The sequence below is a fragment of the Notolepis coatsorum genome (assembly GCF_963971535.1).
Source record: "Notolepis coatsorum genome assembly, chromosome: 13".
Taxonomy (NCBI): Eukaryota; Metazoa; Chordata; class Actinopteri; order Aulopiformes; family Paralepididae; genus Notolepis; species Notolepis coatsorum.
The window spans coordinates 32789396-32808216 of record NC_140177.1 but is presented as its reverse complement, the minus strand read 5'-3'; positions in this window follow the sequence as shown (position 1 = coordinate 32808216).

Below are 18821 nucleotides of genomic sequence, written 5' to 3'. Positions count from 1 at the left end.
CCAGACTGTGGAATGCTCTCCCCATCCACCTGAGAGCACCACAATCCGTCGAGGTTTTTAAAAGGGGCCTAAAAACATTTCTTTTTAACAAGGCTTTTGCCTGAATTTTTTTTTTTTTTTTTTTTTTTTTTTTTTTTTTTTACTTCTATTCATTTTACTATTATTTTTATTTTATTTTACTCTTAGGTTCTTCCATTTTACTGGTTGTTAGTCTTTTTAATTGTTTTTATTAATTTTAAATTGTTTTATTCATTTAACTTTTGTATTTGTCTCCTGTAAGCGCTCTGAGATTCTCGCAAATGTGGAGCGCGGTACAAATCGAATCCATTATTATTATTATTATTATTATTATTATGTAGTTTACAAGGGCCATGTTTAATGTGAAGATATTGAATGCCATACCCTGTGAATGTTTTTGAGTTTACATATATATATATATATATATATATATATATATATATATATATATATATATATATATATATATATATATATATATATATATATGTGTTATTTCTTTTATTACTAAAATGTTTTTCCAAGAAGTCAGTCAGTCCACCAACAAGTGGGAGTGTTGAATTAAGGGACTCTGTGTGGGGATGTTAGTGACTGTCTAACTGTACATATGACTGTTTACACCTGTAACAGGCTACCTGTGTATATCATTGTCTCTACCAGATGTAGCCAGTTATATATATATATCTGTCTCCACAGGAGGGCGCTCTAGGCGTAGCTACCTGAGTATTCTACCATAGAGGTAACTATAAAAGAGATTGTCCCCACCCATTTCTTTCTCTCCTCAACGGCTCTCAGAGAGAGCAGAGCTCTGTACATCTACTGCTTATATGTGAATAAAGAAGTCAAGCCAGTTCGGGCACAATAGAGAATCCATGCCTCTTGACCACATTCTTGACGCCCCAAAGCGAGTTCTGCTAACATATGTAATAAACATAGGTAATAAATATGTTATGTTCACTAATGGCAAGTTATGCAAATGTAGGCATAAATTAGGCATACTAAAGCATGTTGATTGTTGAGTAACTTTGGTTTGGTGTGTCTTTGGTTATAGAGAGATATTATTGTGTTTGTAGAAGCCAAAACCGACATATTAGAAGTTGTATTATTATGGTGTTGTATTTATGTTTGAACACTAGGGGGCACACCACCTCTATTATAAGAGAACTTCCTAATCAGTGCGATTTATGCACACAGGATTCACGCTTTCAAACCTGCTTTCACTGTTGAAACTGCTTATATAACAAACAATTGACAACTGTTCTGTTAACCATCATGATCATCATCATCTTTCCTGTGGACAATAAACCCTGCAAATTACAATCAGAAGCAGCCTGGACATTCCACTTTATCATTATCAACCATCCACAACTTTGATTGTGTAAGAAATTATCTAAGTGGGTGAATTGTGACGCTTGTCAATACATTGGGGAGCGACAAGCGGCCACTACAGTGTTATATAAAATAATATAAATAATAATTTTCTATCCATACAGAGGAGGCATACTTTAAGTTTAAATATATTAAAACAATAAGGCATTGTTGTAAATTCCCCACTATTTGTATGCTATTTGTTATGCCGTATTATTAATATTATTATTTCCAGTCACTTCTTTGACAGCCCAGGGGTCTTATTACTTTCTAGTCAGGCATCTCTCTGGACAGCCCAGGGGTCCTTAGTCTGGTAATTAAATGCAGCGGCCATCTTGCCGCCCATGTGTTTCCACTGCTGTCTGCTGTCACATGAGAGTGTGTTCGTGAAGAAGTAAGTCATCAATAGCCTCCATGTAAGGTCTATGGTTGTATGAGAGATAAATGTCATATGTAGCCTATATTATGTCGCTAAGTGACCTATATATATGACTATGGTTTGGGTTTGCTACTTGGTGCTATGTTTGTTCCAAGTAATGCATTGAGCTAATGCTATGCTAATGTGAATATGCTATATAGCATTGTTTCAGTTGTGTGTGTTCAGATTATGACTTGTAAGTATGTACCTCTGTTAATTAATTATTGTACAGTATGTTCTGCTTATGTGTTGCAGAATACCACTCGCTAAATCTCTCCACACCACTCGCTCAATCTCTCACTATTTCCTCCAGCCTTACAACCTGGATGGAAATCACTCACTCAATCACTAATTTGTTTCATCCAGCCTTACAACCTGGATGAAAACCACTCTGAGATATCACTCTCATTCAATCATTTGATCCTAATTAAAACTACAAAGGACTGTTCTGTGTCTGTGTCCTCTCTCTGGCCGGGGTGTGCCGTTCTGGATAAATTGGCTCCACCAAACATTACAAAAAAACGTTATATCTTCAATATTGGTCCTTCGAGCCGGATAACTTCACCCACGACGGCGCCATGGACACACAGAGAACAGCAGCAGATGAAGGTGGAATACGAGGAGGAGGAAAGCTGCGACAGCTTCCAGCACACCTGCAAGGCTATAGCTTCCCACCGTCTGTCATGCCTAATACTGCGCCTCTACAAGACGACAGCGAAGGTGCCAGCGCACAGCAGCTGCGGTCACTCAGCCTGCAGACCAAGTTTGCAACTACAGATGACCAGCTCCACACTGCTCTCAGGCCCCCTCCCTGCCTCTCACTACCAGGAGCAGTCGATAAGGCAAGACAATGGGACCTATACCAGCCTACCTACCAGTAAAACCAGCCTGTGTCATCGACTGTGGAGAGCAGGCATGGCAGCACACCAGCGACAGACCCAGTATGAGTTTACGCCAATGAGATCTGCATATCAAGCGTATCAATATACCACAGCTACGCCTGCACAGCCTAACTATCAACTCCAGACTGCAACAGCGCTCTACCCTGCACGACGGTTACCCACTGCAGCTGCTCTTCAGCCAGCCCAATATACAGCAGGTGCACCTCAGCAGTCTACCCATCAACTACCCTCCTGGAAAGCGGCGCCTTCACCATACACAACCGCTGTCTCAGCAGCGAGGGCATATCAGCCTCCACAAGTCATCCCTGCTCAAGCAGCGTATCAAGTGCAGCCGTGCCAGCAGAGCCATCATCCACCATAACCATAGCAGTCTCCACAAGTCATCCCTGCTCAGCAAGTGCATCAATCTCTGCTGCACCAACTGAGCCACTATCCACAACCACCATATCAGCCTCTGCAAGTCATTCCTGCTCAGCAAGTGCATCAATCACTGCCGCACCAACTGAGCCACTATCCACAACCACCATATCAGCCTCCACCAATCATCACTGCTCAGCAAGTGTATCAAGCGCTGCCGCACCAGCTGAGCCACCATCAACAACCACCATATCAGCCTCCACTAATCACCCCTGCTCAGCAAGTGTATCAAGCGCTGCCGCACCAGCTGAGCCACCATCAACAACCAGCATATCAGCCTCCACAAGTCATCCCTGCTCAGCAAGTGCATCAATCGCTGCCGCACAAACTGAGCCACCATCCACAACCATTGTATCAGCCTCGGCCCGCTCCATCGACTCAGCCAGCCTATCAGCTGGTGCCTCCAACATTCTGTACCAGTTCTACCGGTCCAGTATGTCAGTCAGCCCCAGTATACATCACTACAGGATTCATACGCTCTCCAGCCTCCCAGGCAGCCAGTTCCTATACCTAAACTGCCTAACCTGGTCCATGACAGCGAGAGAGAATTCACTGACCTTAAGATGGCGCTGGACCACCTACTCGATGCCCACACTGAGCTTTCTGAGCACTACAAGTACAGTGTACTTATGAAGCACCTGGTTCTGGATGAGGCTAATAGCCCAGTCCTGCAGGCATTATGCGCAACCCTACACCGCCACCATGCAGGCCTTGCAGCGCCAATATGGACAGCCACATCAACTTGCACAAAGCGAGATTGCAACAATACTGAATGCTCCTGATCTCAAAGCAGGAGATGCCAAAGCATTCCAAAGCTTCGCCCTTAGCATCGACTTGCTAGTGGGAATGCTGACGTCGCTGGAAGGACCTAATGGGATGGAAGTCGTGTCGACCGGCCATGTGGATCGGCTCCTGTGTAAGCTCCCTAAGCAATTAAGGGACGGCTTTGTGGAGCATCTACTGGCTCGAGGTCGCCTCTACACGACTAGCCTAAACCCGTACAACCTTCGAGTCCTCGCCGACTGGCTCAGGGTAAAGGCCGAAGCTCAAAGACTGTCAGAGAGAATGGCACAGCGCCATCGGATGGAAGGGACACAGTTCCCTAACAGAGACAAGCAAGTTCCCCCACCCAGACCTTGCAACCAGCCTGTCTCAGTTTATCATGGCTCCGTCAAGCCTAAACAAGATGGCCCAGATGGTCTCGTGTCTCATGCTACTTCATACTACTTTACATCTCTCAAGCCTGCACTGGAGGACCTCGCGTGATGAACATCTCCGGCAGCTTGATGTGCTTCCATTCCGAAGTGAAAAGCTAGCAGTAAGGTCCCGCCTGGACCACGAGGCTGTGGGCATCCTGGAAGCACGCATCTAGAGGGTGGCAGTTGGTGACACACTCCGGTACGCCACACCTCTGCTCCGCATGAAGGATTCGCCACCACTGAAAGCCACTGCCTAAGCAGTTAGGCCAATGCCCCGTAGCACAGAGCGACGACTGGTAGAAGATCCAGCTAAGGCTCAAATCTATGGAGGAGAGATCAAAAAGCTCATAGATGGAGGATGTGTTACCAAGCTGGGTGAAGAAGAGGTGAATAGGTCTGACGGCGGCCGACTCCTCTTTACCTCAACCTAACCTGCATGACACCGAAGTCTTCCTGCTGAAGACCAGCCAGGCGAACTGCTTCCCAGAGGAACTTAAGTGTCTCAGAGCTGGAAACCCAGTACTGCCCAGTAGTAAGCTCAGTACACTCTCACCAGAGATGGAACGTACAATGGCTCTTCTCCAAGTTGGTGGACCCTCTCATCACCTGGACACCTCCTGTTCTACTGACATCCACCCCATAGTTCTTGATCCTGGCCATGCAGTGACGAAACTCATCAAGGATGTAGATGCCTGCCTACTCCACCCAGGGCCCAAAAGGGTCTTTGCAGAGATCAGGCACCAGTACTGGGTCCTGTGGGGAAGACGGGCCATCAAGCATGATCAGAGGACCTGCACAGGATGTAGGAAGTGGAGGTGGAAGCCGGTGGTTTCAATGATGGCAGACTTACCTCCTGCCTGTTTGCTGCCCCTTAAGCCACCATTAGACAGTCGTCTGACATCGTGGATCCGGACCCTGTGACACCAAACAGGTTGCTGATGGGGCGGCAGGACGCCTCCCTGTCACAAGTGTCCTATGCTCCGGACCCGACTGTCGCAGACGATGACAATCCAGAGACCTCCATAGCCACTTAAGGGAATTTGACTTGTTTACATAATAGCCATGCTATTCTGGGTGCGGCTGTTCCCCACTATTAGTATGCTATTTGTTATGCCGTATTATTAATATTATTATTTGGTACTGTATGAGAAAGTCAGGAGTAGTGGAAACGTTTGTGAGGGTAGTACAGGACATGTATGGCATGACCACCCGCATTTCACTGTATGCCCTGGTATGTATGTGACAAATAAACCTCTTGATTCTTGATTCTTCAAGTCAAGAGTCAAGAGTTTTATTTGTCACGGCATACAAGTATACAATGAAATGCGGGTGGTCTTGCCCGCAACGATGTGCAATACAGTAGTACAACATATAATAGAATCCAATAAAACAACATTGTGCAATAAACAGGTAACATAGTGGGACATCTCGGTATCTGTACATAGTTATTTACAGAGCATGTAGGACATGCTAGGTCCTTTGGTAGTGCAATACACTGTTACTGTTGCTATACTATTTTTAAAGTGACCTTTCCTTTGTGGCCATAAGTGTGGGCGTGTGCAGCATGAGTGTGTGCCTGCTCATGTTAAAGTGGCTACTAGTGTGCGAGCGTGCACAGCGTGCGTGTCGTGTGTGTGCTCATGTGTGCTTGTGTGTGGAGAGTTCAGTGTTCTGTGGCACTCAGTGTTCATTGTTCAAGGCTCTGATGGCCTGGGGGAAGAAGCTGAGCCGAAGCCTCTCTGTCCTAGTAGCTGGGGTTCGCAGGCGTCTGCCTGACCTCAGCAGCTGGAACAGGCTGTTATTGGGGTGGTGAGGGTCTTTCATTATTCTGCAGGCTCTGGATTTGCACCTCTTGTTGTATAGAACCTGCAGGGGAGGTAGTGCAATACCCGTGGTATGCTCGGCTGAGCGCACCACTCTCTGTAGGGCCTTCTTGTCCTGTGCCGTGCTGTTTCCATACCAGGCAGTGATGTTTCCAGTCAAGATGCTCTCTACAGCTCCGGAGTAGAAGGACTGGAGTATCTTCCCCGATACTCTGAACTTCCTTAACTGTCTCAGGTGGTAGAGGCGCTGCTTCGCCTTTTTTACGACTGTCTATGTGTGTTGACCATGTCAGATCCTCTGAGATGTGGACCCCCAGGTACTTAAAGCTGCTCACCCTGTCCACGGTAGCCCCGTTTATCATCAGTGGTGTGTGTATTGTATGAGGGCAGTGCGAATGTGGTGAGGTGTGCAAGTTTAAGTACTTGGGGTCAACAGTCCAAAGTAATGGGGACTGTGGTAGGGAGGTGAAGAAGAGAGTGCAGGCCGGGTGGTGCGGGTGGAGAAGGATGACGGGGGTAATCTGCGATAGAAAGGTACCAGCAAGAGTAAAGGGAAAGGTCTACAGCACGGTAGTGAGACCAGCTATGCTGTATGGTCTAGAAACAGTGGCACTGACCATTGACAACAAGCAGGTGGCGGAGCTGGAGGTGGCAGAGATGAAGATGTTAAGGTTCTCTGTGGGAGTAACAAGGTTGGACAAAATCGAAAATGTCTATATCAGAGGAACGGCCCATGTTGAGCAGTTCGGGCAGAAAGCGAGAGAGGCAAGACTGAGATGGTTTGGACATGTGCAGAGGAGGGAGGTGGGGTACATCGGGAGGAGGATGCTGGAGATGGAGTTGCCAGGAAAGAGGAGGGGAAGGCCCAAGCGGAGGTTTATGGACACAGTGAAGGAGGACATGCGGGCAGCGGGAGTGACGGAGGACGACGCAGATGACAGAAACAGATGGAAACAGATGATCCGCTGTGGCGACCCCTGACGGAAAAAGCCAAAAAAAAAAGAAGATGAAGATTAATATCATTATTTCCAGTCAGGTACTTCTTTGACAGCCCAGGGGTCTTGTTACTTTCTAGTCAGGCATCTCTCTGGACAGCCCAGGGGTCCTTAGTCTGGTAATTAAATGCAGCGGCCATCTTGCCGCCCATGTGTTTCCACTGCTGTCTGCTGTCACATGAGAGTGTGTTTGTGAAGAAGTAAGTCATCAATAGCCTCCATGTAATGTCTATGGTTGTATGATAGATAAATGTCATATGTAGCCTATATTATGTCGCTAAGTGACCTATATATATGACTATGGCTTGGGTTTGCTACTTGGTGCTCAATCTCTCACTATTTCATCCAGCCTTACAACCTGGATGAAAACCACTCTGAGATATCACTCTCATTCAATCATTTGATTCGAATACTACAGTGCGGCCCGGTCCACTATTGGCCATTTTTGGAGTACCGCCTGAGCCTCTTCCTATTAATTCGAACAGGACTGACATATTGGCTTTTGCTACGCTTTTGGCCAGATGGAGAATACTCATATCCTGGAAATTGTCTATGATCTTGTTTCTAAAACTAGAAAAGATTAAGTATGCACTCAGAGGGGTTAACGAAAGATTCTTTAAAAAGTGGCATTCCCATCTAATCAAGCCCAGCAGTACTATGTAATATTACTAGTTAATTATGTGTACTCTATAACTCAGGGGTCAGGAACCTTTTTGACTGGGAGAGCCATAAAAGCCAAATATTTCTAAATATATTTCATTGAGAGCCATATAGTATTTTTAACGTATAATGAATTAAATGTCTTACTTTTAATGCGACTTCTGGTGCTGCATGGTTTTGCTGATGGCCTTGTAATCTGGTTCATACGTGGTGAGGTTGAGCTTCATGCAGGCGTTGAGGCTTCCATCAGTTAAACGTGAGCGTAGGTTGGTCTTAATGTTCCTCATATGCAAGAATGACTGCCCACATGCATATGTAGAGCCAAACATGGTCAATATACGGCAATACTCACGCTGCATTGTGTGGTATGTCACAGGAAGCTCGTTCCAAGTTTTAAGAATCAGCTGGTCTTCAGGTTGAAGATTTTTAATTTCTGTCCACTTGTGTTCCCTCGCCAGCTCTGCTCGCTATATCTTCAGCTACAGATACTATTAGCTGTATCTTCAAAACTAATTTCTTTTTAACAGTATTATTAAGAAATATCACAAGTATTAAAAAAAAAAAAAAATTTACTCAAAAAATTCTGGGAGCCATATGCTGTCACCAGAAGAGCCATATATGGCTCGCGAGCCATAGGTTCCCGACCCCTGCTATAACTGATTAATGTATCATACCTGACCCCGATTATTTGTTATTTTTGTTATATTTTAATAACATTTTATTATTATTTTTAATTAATTATTATTCTTATCTATATATCTTTTTCGTGTTACGTGTTATGTATAGTCCTACCTGTTGATCTGTGGGGGGGTGGATGATTTGGTGGGGGGGGGGGCTGGAATGGTGGGAGGGGGGCTGGGTGGGTGGGTTCGGTTGGTTGGGTAGAGATTATTAAAAAAAGAATTAAAATGGTGAATGATGCTGATTTTGTATTTGTACAACTGTTGTTTCACCAATAAAAAAAATAGTTAAAAAATTTATATATAAAAGTTGCATCTTATAATAATAATAATAATAATAATAATAATAATAATAATAATAATAATAATAATAATAATAATAATAATAATAATAATAATAATAATAATAATAATAATAATAATAATAATAATAATAATAACAAGAACCCCCATGATCATGACCCTCAGAATTGATCTCCTGGGTGAATCTTGGGACTCCTGGGAAAATATCAGACTACGAGTCCTTGGGCCGGACGAGATATCGGTACCGAAAAGGCGGCAAAACCTTACCTATTTTAAAGTGTTCATAGGGTCAATATAAGTTAATTAAAATATGATAGACTTTCCATAGGAGCAGCTTTTTATATTTTTTGACTGTTTGTTATTTTCCTCTATAGGCGGATTTTCATCAGTTCCAAAAAGAACACAGACAGCCAATAGCACATTAAAATTTCTATAACACTCTTTTTGGACATTCCTTTTTATAAATTAAACAAACCTGTGTCCAATTAAATTAGTTGATGAAGTGGGTGTGGCCTATTATTTGGTGGTGGAGCAGTTCTTTCAGGAATCAAAGCTGAATGGGACACAGCTGTCACAGCTGACTGGTAAGATAAATCCAACTTTAAATGTTACTACATGTTAAGGGTTATGAAAACACATATACAATATATATGTATACACATGTGCATGAGAATTTAAGAAGCATATTTGATTGTTTAAAGACATATTTTGTTACTAACTGTATGTTTCATTGCATAAGGGCAATAACGTAAGGCATCATGCAGGGGTCCTAAAAGTGAATTTGAACATTAGCCCTGAATAGCCGATCTACAAGCTAATGTAAAAACAAAATATTGATTTATCTATTTCAGAGAGTCACGCCATCATAGAGCAGTTCTTACAGGAATCAAAGCTGAATGTGACACAGCTGACTGGTAAGACAAATCTAACTTTTTATTCTTGGGTTTAACAAATATATATATATATATTTGTTTGTTTAGAGACTTTTGTTTGTTTAGTGCTACTTTAGAAGTGCATTAGCGTCAGATTTCAAGCTAATTAATGTAAAAACTAAATATTAATTTGTCTATTTCAGAGTGTCACGTCCTCGTGAAAAAATGAATCCAACTTCAGTCGTAGGCAGCAGCAAGGTATGCATCATCCACTGCTCTGACGGGATTTCTGACTCAAACCTGGTGTCACCCCAAAACATGGACTCATGGAAGTCCTTGCTGAGGGCAGCAGAAATCAGACATCATATCCCAATTTTGGACATAGCCAAAGACTTGTGTGAAGGAGAAATTCCAAAAGTACTGTATCATCGCCGATGCCGTAGCATCTTCACATTGAAAAAATCACTAGACACTATCACTCTAAAAACAGCATCTGCCTCAAAAACAGCATCTGCCTCTGTAGCAGCAGAAGAAACTTCTAGAAGACCATCTAGAGATGCACCAAGCAAATCAATAGTGTATGAAGTGAAGTGTATCTTCTGCGAAAAATCAAGCAAGTATATGAAGGGCCAAAACACGAGGGAACCTCTCATACAATGTTCAGAGTTGCGCGCAGATGACATGATCAGAAAAGCAGCAGTCATCAAACTGGACCAGAGAATGCTTGCTATCACTAGTAGAGAGCTTGTTGCTGAGGCGGCCCTGACTACTTCTATGTCCTGTATCTGTATCCCTGTGGGATCAATGAAGGTATCTATCTATCTATCTATCTATCTATCTATCTATCTATCTATCTATCTATCTATCTATCTATCTATCTATCTATCTATCTATCTATCTATCTATCTATCTATCTATCTATCTATCTATCTATCTATCTATCTATCTATCTATCTATCTATCTATCTATCTATCTATCTATCTATCTATCTATCTATCTATCTATCTATCTATCTATCTAACTCTAAAACCAATTGAATAAGGTATTGAGAAGAACAATATAATTTGTCAAAAAGCTTCCTTAATTAGACAATATACATTGCAATTATTTAGTACTTAAGGGTTTATTACAAGTATCTGTGGCTGGCTAATAGTTCAACACACCCAAAGGAGATGATATAATGAAAGAAGATGATTTCCAGGGAAGGCACTTTTTAGTTTTTTGAATATACAATTTTCACAGATTTGAGGTATAGTGCAGCATTTTGGCTACAGAAAGAGTCATTTTCAAGATAGAAAGGTCATCTTGGGCTTAAATTGAAGCTTAGGGATATGGGAAGTTTTCTATATACAAGTGAGGCAGTGATATTCAACGTAATGTGCTGGAAAATAACCATCTTTGTTGTTATTTGTTAAGCGGACAGTATATTTCTTTGTGTTTCTGTGGATGATGCAGGTCATATTTAACAATACAATGGTAGCATGCCCCAAAATACTATTCTACTACTGCCCTCTGCTAGCTGCACTGGACGTTGGCCCCCGCCTTTCAAGAAGAAAGTGGGCTGGTCTCCCGGCGCGAGGGGTGCGAGCTTGCGTGTTTTTTAGCCCGAGCTCAAGGCGGCAGCAGCCCGCATAAAATGGGGCTTTGCTGCCGACGTCACTGTATCTCTGGTAATGCCGTCCTGTGAGGGAGACGGGTGTTGTCTGCCCTTTTTTCTTTGGGCTAAAGAAGAGGCAGTCGGCTGTCTGAAGTGATCAGGCCTGCATCGCTATTCCTCACATTACACAGCTTCAGTAGTAGCCGTTAGCTAACAGTGGGCCCGTGAGAGCTGGCCGTTAGCTTGCTGCTGCGTTAGACGGTAGCTATCGGTGGGCCGGTAAGAGCTAGCTGTTAGCCGGTAGCTGGCCGTTGGTCAGAGCCAACGGTGGGCCTGTGAAGGCTAGCCGTTAGCTTGGTGCTAACTGTCAGCCTGGAGTTAGCCGTTAGCTTGTGCTAACCGTTGGTGTTAGCCGTGGGGAGGTAGCGGGCCCTGAACACTCTGATTCGGCGTCATCTCTGGCAGAAGATGTCGTCAGCCTGCACCATGGCCGGCCGCAGGATGTGGGCGAAACGCCGGAGCGAGACTCCAGCCGTCGCCACTTCTGGCCCCGCCAGCAAGAGGCCTCGTGAACGCGGTGGACCAGCCATTGTTGCGGCCATTCATCCTGCGTCTGGGGGTCAGGTAGGACACGTTACGCTATGCCCCACTCTCCCTCCCCCCCCAAAATGTTTTTGGTTAATAACAATGTTTTTGTTTAACAAAACGTTTGTTTACTTCACTGTATTTTGGGGGATACGACATGTGCAATTTTAAACCCACAGATAAAAATGCTGGGGTTGCGTTCTTGCTTGAAGAGTTTGTGCAGTTTTCTCTGAAAATGTGCGTTGGTCGCTATTGTGTATAACTTAGCAAGGCCTGTAGTTCTAGCACTTAGCCAAGGGCTTATGTCCTTCTCTCTACTTAAGACAGCGTTCTTTCTTACGTGAGTAAAAGTGAACTTGGGGTTTTATTGTATGATGAGAGTTGTGTGTGTTTCATGTAATACGTTTAGGTAAACGTAGCATTGAGTCCACAACTGGTATGGGTGTTAGCTTACAGGGTTGTACATATGTGGCATATGAACCGAGGACCTTTTGAGTCCCTCTTTTTAGTCTGATATTTCTTTTTTGCTTAAGGGTACTGATAAAAATAGCGGGTGGCAAGTTTTTCGCACATAAGCCAGAGCCGTGAAATAAAACCATTTTTTTTACACAAACGAGGTTATCGGCTGTGGCTGGCGTACAGGATGTAAAGCTATTACCCTAGCAGGTATATGTGCTTTCATGTAGCGCGCTATGCGGCTGGTGTCACGGCTCTGCTTTTTTTATTGCATCGTATCTGGGGTGAGGTGTTGAGAGGGGTGGACAAATACCCCCCCCCGGATATAGTTATATCCTTTACGAAACTGATTGGCAGAGAGGTTGTGCCTTTCTACCTATCAGATTCCCTGACGAGGGTGTTTTCTCTCTCTCGTCACGGGGAGGGGGGGGGGATTTCCCTGTTTCCCACACCAAATTAGTAGGTGGGACACGGGATTCCCCTGGCCAAGATGTCACAGGCGCATTTTCTTATTGGCCAAGAGACATGTCCATGAGTTACAGGGCGTGTGCTACAGGCCGCTGTCATTGTAAAGGAGGGGATGCAAGGCAGTCAAGACTATTGGTTCTTCTGCTTTGCTCCCTACCAGTAGTATATATTGGGCCGTTTTGAGTTTTCAGAGCCTCCTCAGGGAGTTTCAGAGCCTCCTCCTCAGAGAGTTTCAGAGCCTCCTCCGTAGAGAGTTTCAGAGCCTCCTCAGAGAGTTTCAGAGCCTCCTCAGAGAGTTTCAGAGCCTCCTCCTCAGAGAGTTTCAGAACCTCCCTCTCAGTGAGAGAGCCTCCTCAGAGGAGCCTTCTCCTCAGAGAGTCTTAGTCTACTTAGTCCAATTGTTACATGAACCTTTTTCAATTGTTTTACTCACGTTGAGGTCTCTCTGGGAAAACCGCTGTCTTCCCCTCTTACATAAAGAGCAGAATTGACACAGCTTTTATTCCCAGGCTCGAGAGGCCATTGAAGACGTCACAAGCGCGTTTTCTTATTGGCCAAGAGACATGTCCGTGAGTTACAGGGCCTGTGCTGCAGACCGCTGTCATTGTAAAGGATGGATGATGCAATGCAGTCGAGACTATTGGTCCTTCTGCTCTGCTCTCTAACAGTAGTGTATATTGGGCTGTTTTATACTTAGTCCAATGTGTTACATGAACCTTTTTCAATTGTTTTACTCACGTTGAGGTCTCTCTGGGAAAACCGCTGTCTTCCCCTCTTACATAAAGAGCAGAATTGACGCGGTTGTTATTCCCAGGCTCGTCGTATGAGAGCCTGTGTCTGTGTCTCTAGACCGGCTTCCTGCTGCTCGTCCCAGACAGCGAGGGGAAACATTGTGGGGCTCTTTCTTGTTAGAAATTCGCCGTCACTGTTCTCGGGTTCTTTACGAGCATACACCCTGTTTCATAAATCAGTGCTGGCCCAGGGTGTTTTTCAATGATTGAATCCGCTTTTTGGGACCGGCGCGCCTTGGTTGCCCAACATCATAAAAACTGTGCTTTTTATGCGGTCGGCTGGGAAGGAGATTTTTGTCTCAACCGAGCGCCAGTGCACTAGGTTAGACTCGAGGACTTGTGTACATCTCCGGGGGGAGATGACTGAGTAGATAAAAACATTGGCAGGGGGTTTGACACCCGTTAGGTGGGCCACCGGGAGCAGTGCGTTCGCGTACTGACCGTCTTGGTGGCGCCCTCTGTGATGTTTTGGATCGACACGCGTACCTACCCCCCTCTTAGGACTGGGGGCGGCGGCGTGACAAGGGCACGGGACTTGTCCTGGTTGCGCCGGACCGGATCAGTTTAACCCGTTGTCCGCCGGGGCGCAGACAAGTTCTGGTACCCCGAAGGACCATGAGCTTTCCGGGGGGGAAATGCCAGGGCGGGCCGGACGTCACAGGGGTTGATGTCATGAATGTGTGTGTCATATAGGTGCCACTATGAGTTGCCCTTAACAGTGGTGTGCATTGGTCCATACTATGTTGTACCTTTTTTTCACAATGTTAGGTGGGTTGGTCCTTCTCCATTCGTTTTCACCCCTCCCTCCCTGCTAAACCGGGGATGGGAGGGGGCTGTCGGGGAGGCTGCTTCTGTCAACTCCTCTATGCATCCCTGTGTAGGTCCCAGTCCTCCAGGCCCAGGTCGGGCCTCCCCCTCATTGACCTGTTGGCCTGGGTTAACCCTTTTTAAACCTGAAACGCTTGAACTGCATTGTATAGCCTGTGTATACACGCAGTTGTGTTTCCGGGGTTTCTTAGTGGGTTAAGGGAGCAACCACTTTCTGTTAATAAACATAGGGGGGTGGTTGTCTCCCCGGTGTGTTGGTAGCAGAGTTGACTCTCTGGTTGAGTCCGGGTCTGACCCCAGCTGCCAATTGTGTCAAACTCTTTCTCTGAACCTCAACCCTGCGGGATTAATAAATTGGCTGAGTCAGGGTTCGTGGTGGAATCTGTTCGCTGGCAGAGTTGGCTAACTCCGACTCCGCGAGGTTCGTGGCCCCATGAGATTGTGACATGGTGCACGACATACCGAACACCCTTTCCGCCGGGATACTGTTCTTACAGTAAGCCCCTTAGGCACCTGTCTAGTCCGCAGTGCTCCGGGCACAGGTCGAGTTCTGCTCTTAAAGGGGAACTATTTTACTATTTCTTACACTATTTGGGCACTTTTACACAATTCCTGTGAGTCTATGGAACACCTCTGTAATATATATATATTTTTTTATTTATTGTTTTGTATTTCTAATCAAGTCCTCAAAAACAGCATTTTTCTACCTCAAGATCTCGAGCCGTTTTGAGCCTGGGCTCCAGCCACTGTGTGCAGCTCATCTTGTACCTGATGCCACACAGCACATTATCATGCAGCGGTGTCTCTCTGACATCACAAATCATCACATTTTCAAATGACTCAGTTCAGTGAGGGTGAATATTGTGAGAGGAGAATTGGAAGAATGCGCCAATATGAGAATTAGAGACATAGATCATATTAATATAATTTAGGCCCTGTCCGATACGCTGGCGATGTGGGGGGTGGTGTCACCAGTGACCGTCTGGTGGGGTCTCGATGCTGCGGCCTCGTTGTACTAGTTATTTAGTACCAAAGAATTAGACTATGGTAGTACTGCAGTAGTAGGGCAGTACTAGTTATTTAGTACCAAAGGATCAGACTACAGTAGTACTGCAGTAAAATAAGATAAGAATAAACGTTATTGTCCCAGAGGGGAAAATTTACGTGGAACATCAGTGCTGTATCATTCTGCGATAACAGTGTAAACAAAGAAGAAAAAATATATACAATCATTCATTCAGTTAGTAAAAGGACTTCAGACAAATATGACAATACATAGAGACGTGCAACCATAATACATAAGTAGGTAAACTAATTTCAAAAGCTTCAAAAAGCTTCATATTGCACCCTGCCCTAGTCAAATTACAACAGATTAAGATTTTGACAAGAAAGAAAGAGGTGACAGCCCACTGTTAGGTGGCACCTCAAAGGAATCTACCTCTAGTATTATTTAGGAGAGCGATGGATGCAGGAAGGAAGGAGAGCTTGTAGCGGTTGCTCTTGTATCTACTTGCTCTGAACCGTCTCCCTGAGGGAAGAACTTCATATTCGGGATAAAGAATATGAGAAGGGTCCTGTAAGATTCTCTGTGCCTGGCTGACCACTACTTTCTCGAAGATAGATTGGAGTGACGGATACTTGGTGTTTCCGGTCACCTTCATCGCTGCTTTCACTAGCACTAGTAGTAGGGCAGTACTAGTTATTTAGTACCAAAGGATCAGACTGATTGATTGATTGATTGAAAACTCTATTAACAGATTGCAGAATTGGTACAATACAGTACGGCTCAATACAAACAATTGTTAAGAGGATGCAGACCAGAAAAAGACTTTCGTCTTGTTTACACCAGGGTCTCCCATTTTCAATTCATCAAGACATTTATGACATACAAGACATATACACAATATACAGTACTGTTTAAGAGAAAGAGATCATAAAAAAATATATACGTATATATACATCCGAAGGGGAAGAAACTGTACATTGGAGGGGGTTGGGTGGATAGGTGGGGGGTGGGGGGAGTTGGACATTTACCGGGCCAGTTTCTAATTGCAGCCACCCGTAGGTGCTCTTTGAGAGCGGTTTTGAAGGAGGGTAGGGATTCACATTCTCTTACGGCTATGGGTAGGGTGTTCCACATTGTTGTGGTATAATTGCTAAATGTGTTTAGTCCATTGTTTGAGACGAATCTGGGTTGAACATGATTTGTGGAACTCCCTCTGGTGTTGTGGTCGTGGAATTCACTGACCTTTGGGAAGTATTTCGACATGTACATGGGTATCTTAGTGGTGTAGTGTATCTTGTAGACCAGGCCCATTGGAAGTTGCTGTATTCTGTCGTCTACTCTAAGCCATCCTATGGTTGTCAAAATGGGCAAGGGTAAGGTGGGTTTTAGGAGTAAGGTCAAGCAGTAGTCTGACCAGTTTGATTTGTGATGTTTGTAGTCTTGTTTTTAGGGCCTTTGAGGTGCTTTGGTACCATGAGGTGCAAGCATTGGTTGCCATTTTGTCATAGGAAATATTTGCCTCTAGGATGGAACCCAGGTAGGTAATTTCATCTTTCCTTGTGACAATATTGTCACCCACTGTAACAGAGGCCTTGCTGAGTTTGTTATTTGATCCAAAGAGAATGGACTCTGTTTTACCCAGGTGTAATGAAAGTTTGTTATCAGCGAGCCAGGTGCAGATTCGGCAGAGTTCAGAGCTGAGGGCTTTTTCAACCTGTAACTTGTCCCTGTCAGAGACCAGCAGGGCTGAGTCGTCCGCGAACAGGAACAAGTTGCAGTCACAAATAGATGACATATCATTTGCATGAATTAGGAACAGTAACGGTTTTAGTATGCTTCCTTGTCGAACACCACAGCTCACTGGAAGGGGGGGGGGGGGGGAGGGGGGCACAGTGTACCGTTCACCTCCACCATCTGTTCTCTCGCCTCCAGGTAGGATTGCATCCAGCTCACTGATAAACTATCATTCAAAACCAAATGCTTTTAGCTTGTCAATCAGAATGGAGTGATTGACAGTGTCGAAAGCCTTTTGGAGGGCCAGCATGACCAATGCCGCAGTATTTTCCCGCGTCCACCTCTTGTTCTATGTGGTCGTTCAAATAAAGAAGGCATGTGTCAGTGGAGTGGGATGTTCTGAAACCAGATTGGAATTCGTAGATTATTTTACGTAGATTAAGGTACTTTTCGACCTGTTCGTAGAAAAACTTTTCCATAACTTTCGAGATGGAGGTAAGAATAGAAACAGGGCGGTAGTTGCCTGGGTCTCATTTGCTGCCTTTTTGTGCAGGGGGGTCACTCACAATTTTGAAGTCTTTGGGGACGTATCCCTGTTTTACGGAGAGGTTTATTATGTGTGTGATGACTGGGGTGATGGTGGCTGCTGAGTCTCTGAGGAATTTGGAGGGGATATTGTCATGGCCAGTGGCCTTGTTAGTTTGGAGGGCGCTCAGTTTTTTGAGCACCTCATCTGTTATTACCATTTCGAATTTGAAGTCGTCTTTGCGGACCCCTAGGTTTTTGTACAAGGCTAGGATGTGTTCTACCCCAAGACTACGACAGTACTGCAGTACTAGTTCTTTAGTACTCTAGTGGATTTCAACCTGGGACCATAGGATAAGCAACTGGTTGACTGCGACCGACTCCTCAGTAGTTTACAGTCCTCCTCCCCCCAAGAAGTGCGTCCTTGCATGTTCTTTCGTCTATGCACACATTTACCTGGGGTTAATGCACTGAGATCCCTATTGCTACGTAAACCTGGGTTCAGTACTAGTCAACATCACAATGTTTAAATAGAGAAACAAAGAGAAGTCGCTCTTTGGTGGTATCAGTATGTTGAAGATACATAACAACATGCCATAAATGACCTTTCATTTTCACATCACTAATGTTTCTTCTCAGGACGCCAAAGAGACAAGCTGGGATTTGTCAAATATGTATATCTCTTTAAACTAGCCAAGAGTCTTTACACCACAAATAAAACACAACTTCAGCACAGCATCTTCAAGCTTAATTTCTACTCTGTTGGTCTCCGTATCCTCTTCACTGACAACCAGTGTCAGTATGTGGGAAATGCATAAAGTCATGATCCAATCAACTACTTTCATAGGATCCCACCATAATACCCACTATAGGATCAAGTGTGTGTTTTTCTGCAAACTGAACGCTAACAGTTCACCACACGACCAGACCTCCCCAAGCAGAGCAGTAAGCTAAAAACACAACCTGTTGACTTCTACAGACATGATGCCAGGGATCCATTACTGCTGCTCAGTTATCAAGGCCTCTCTTATTTAACCTGGCACCAAGGTGAAGTATGTAGCAGTGAGTTAGCTGTAGACACAGTGTGAAACCAAATACTTTACCCATGAAGCTGCTGCCCTCTGCTGGCAGAATACCTTAACTACATTCACACAAACAAAAGGGGTGATCTCATG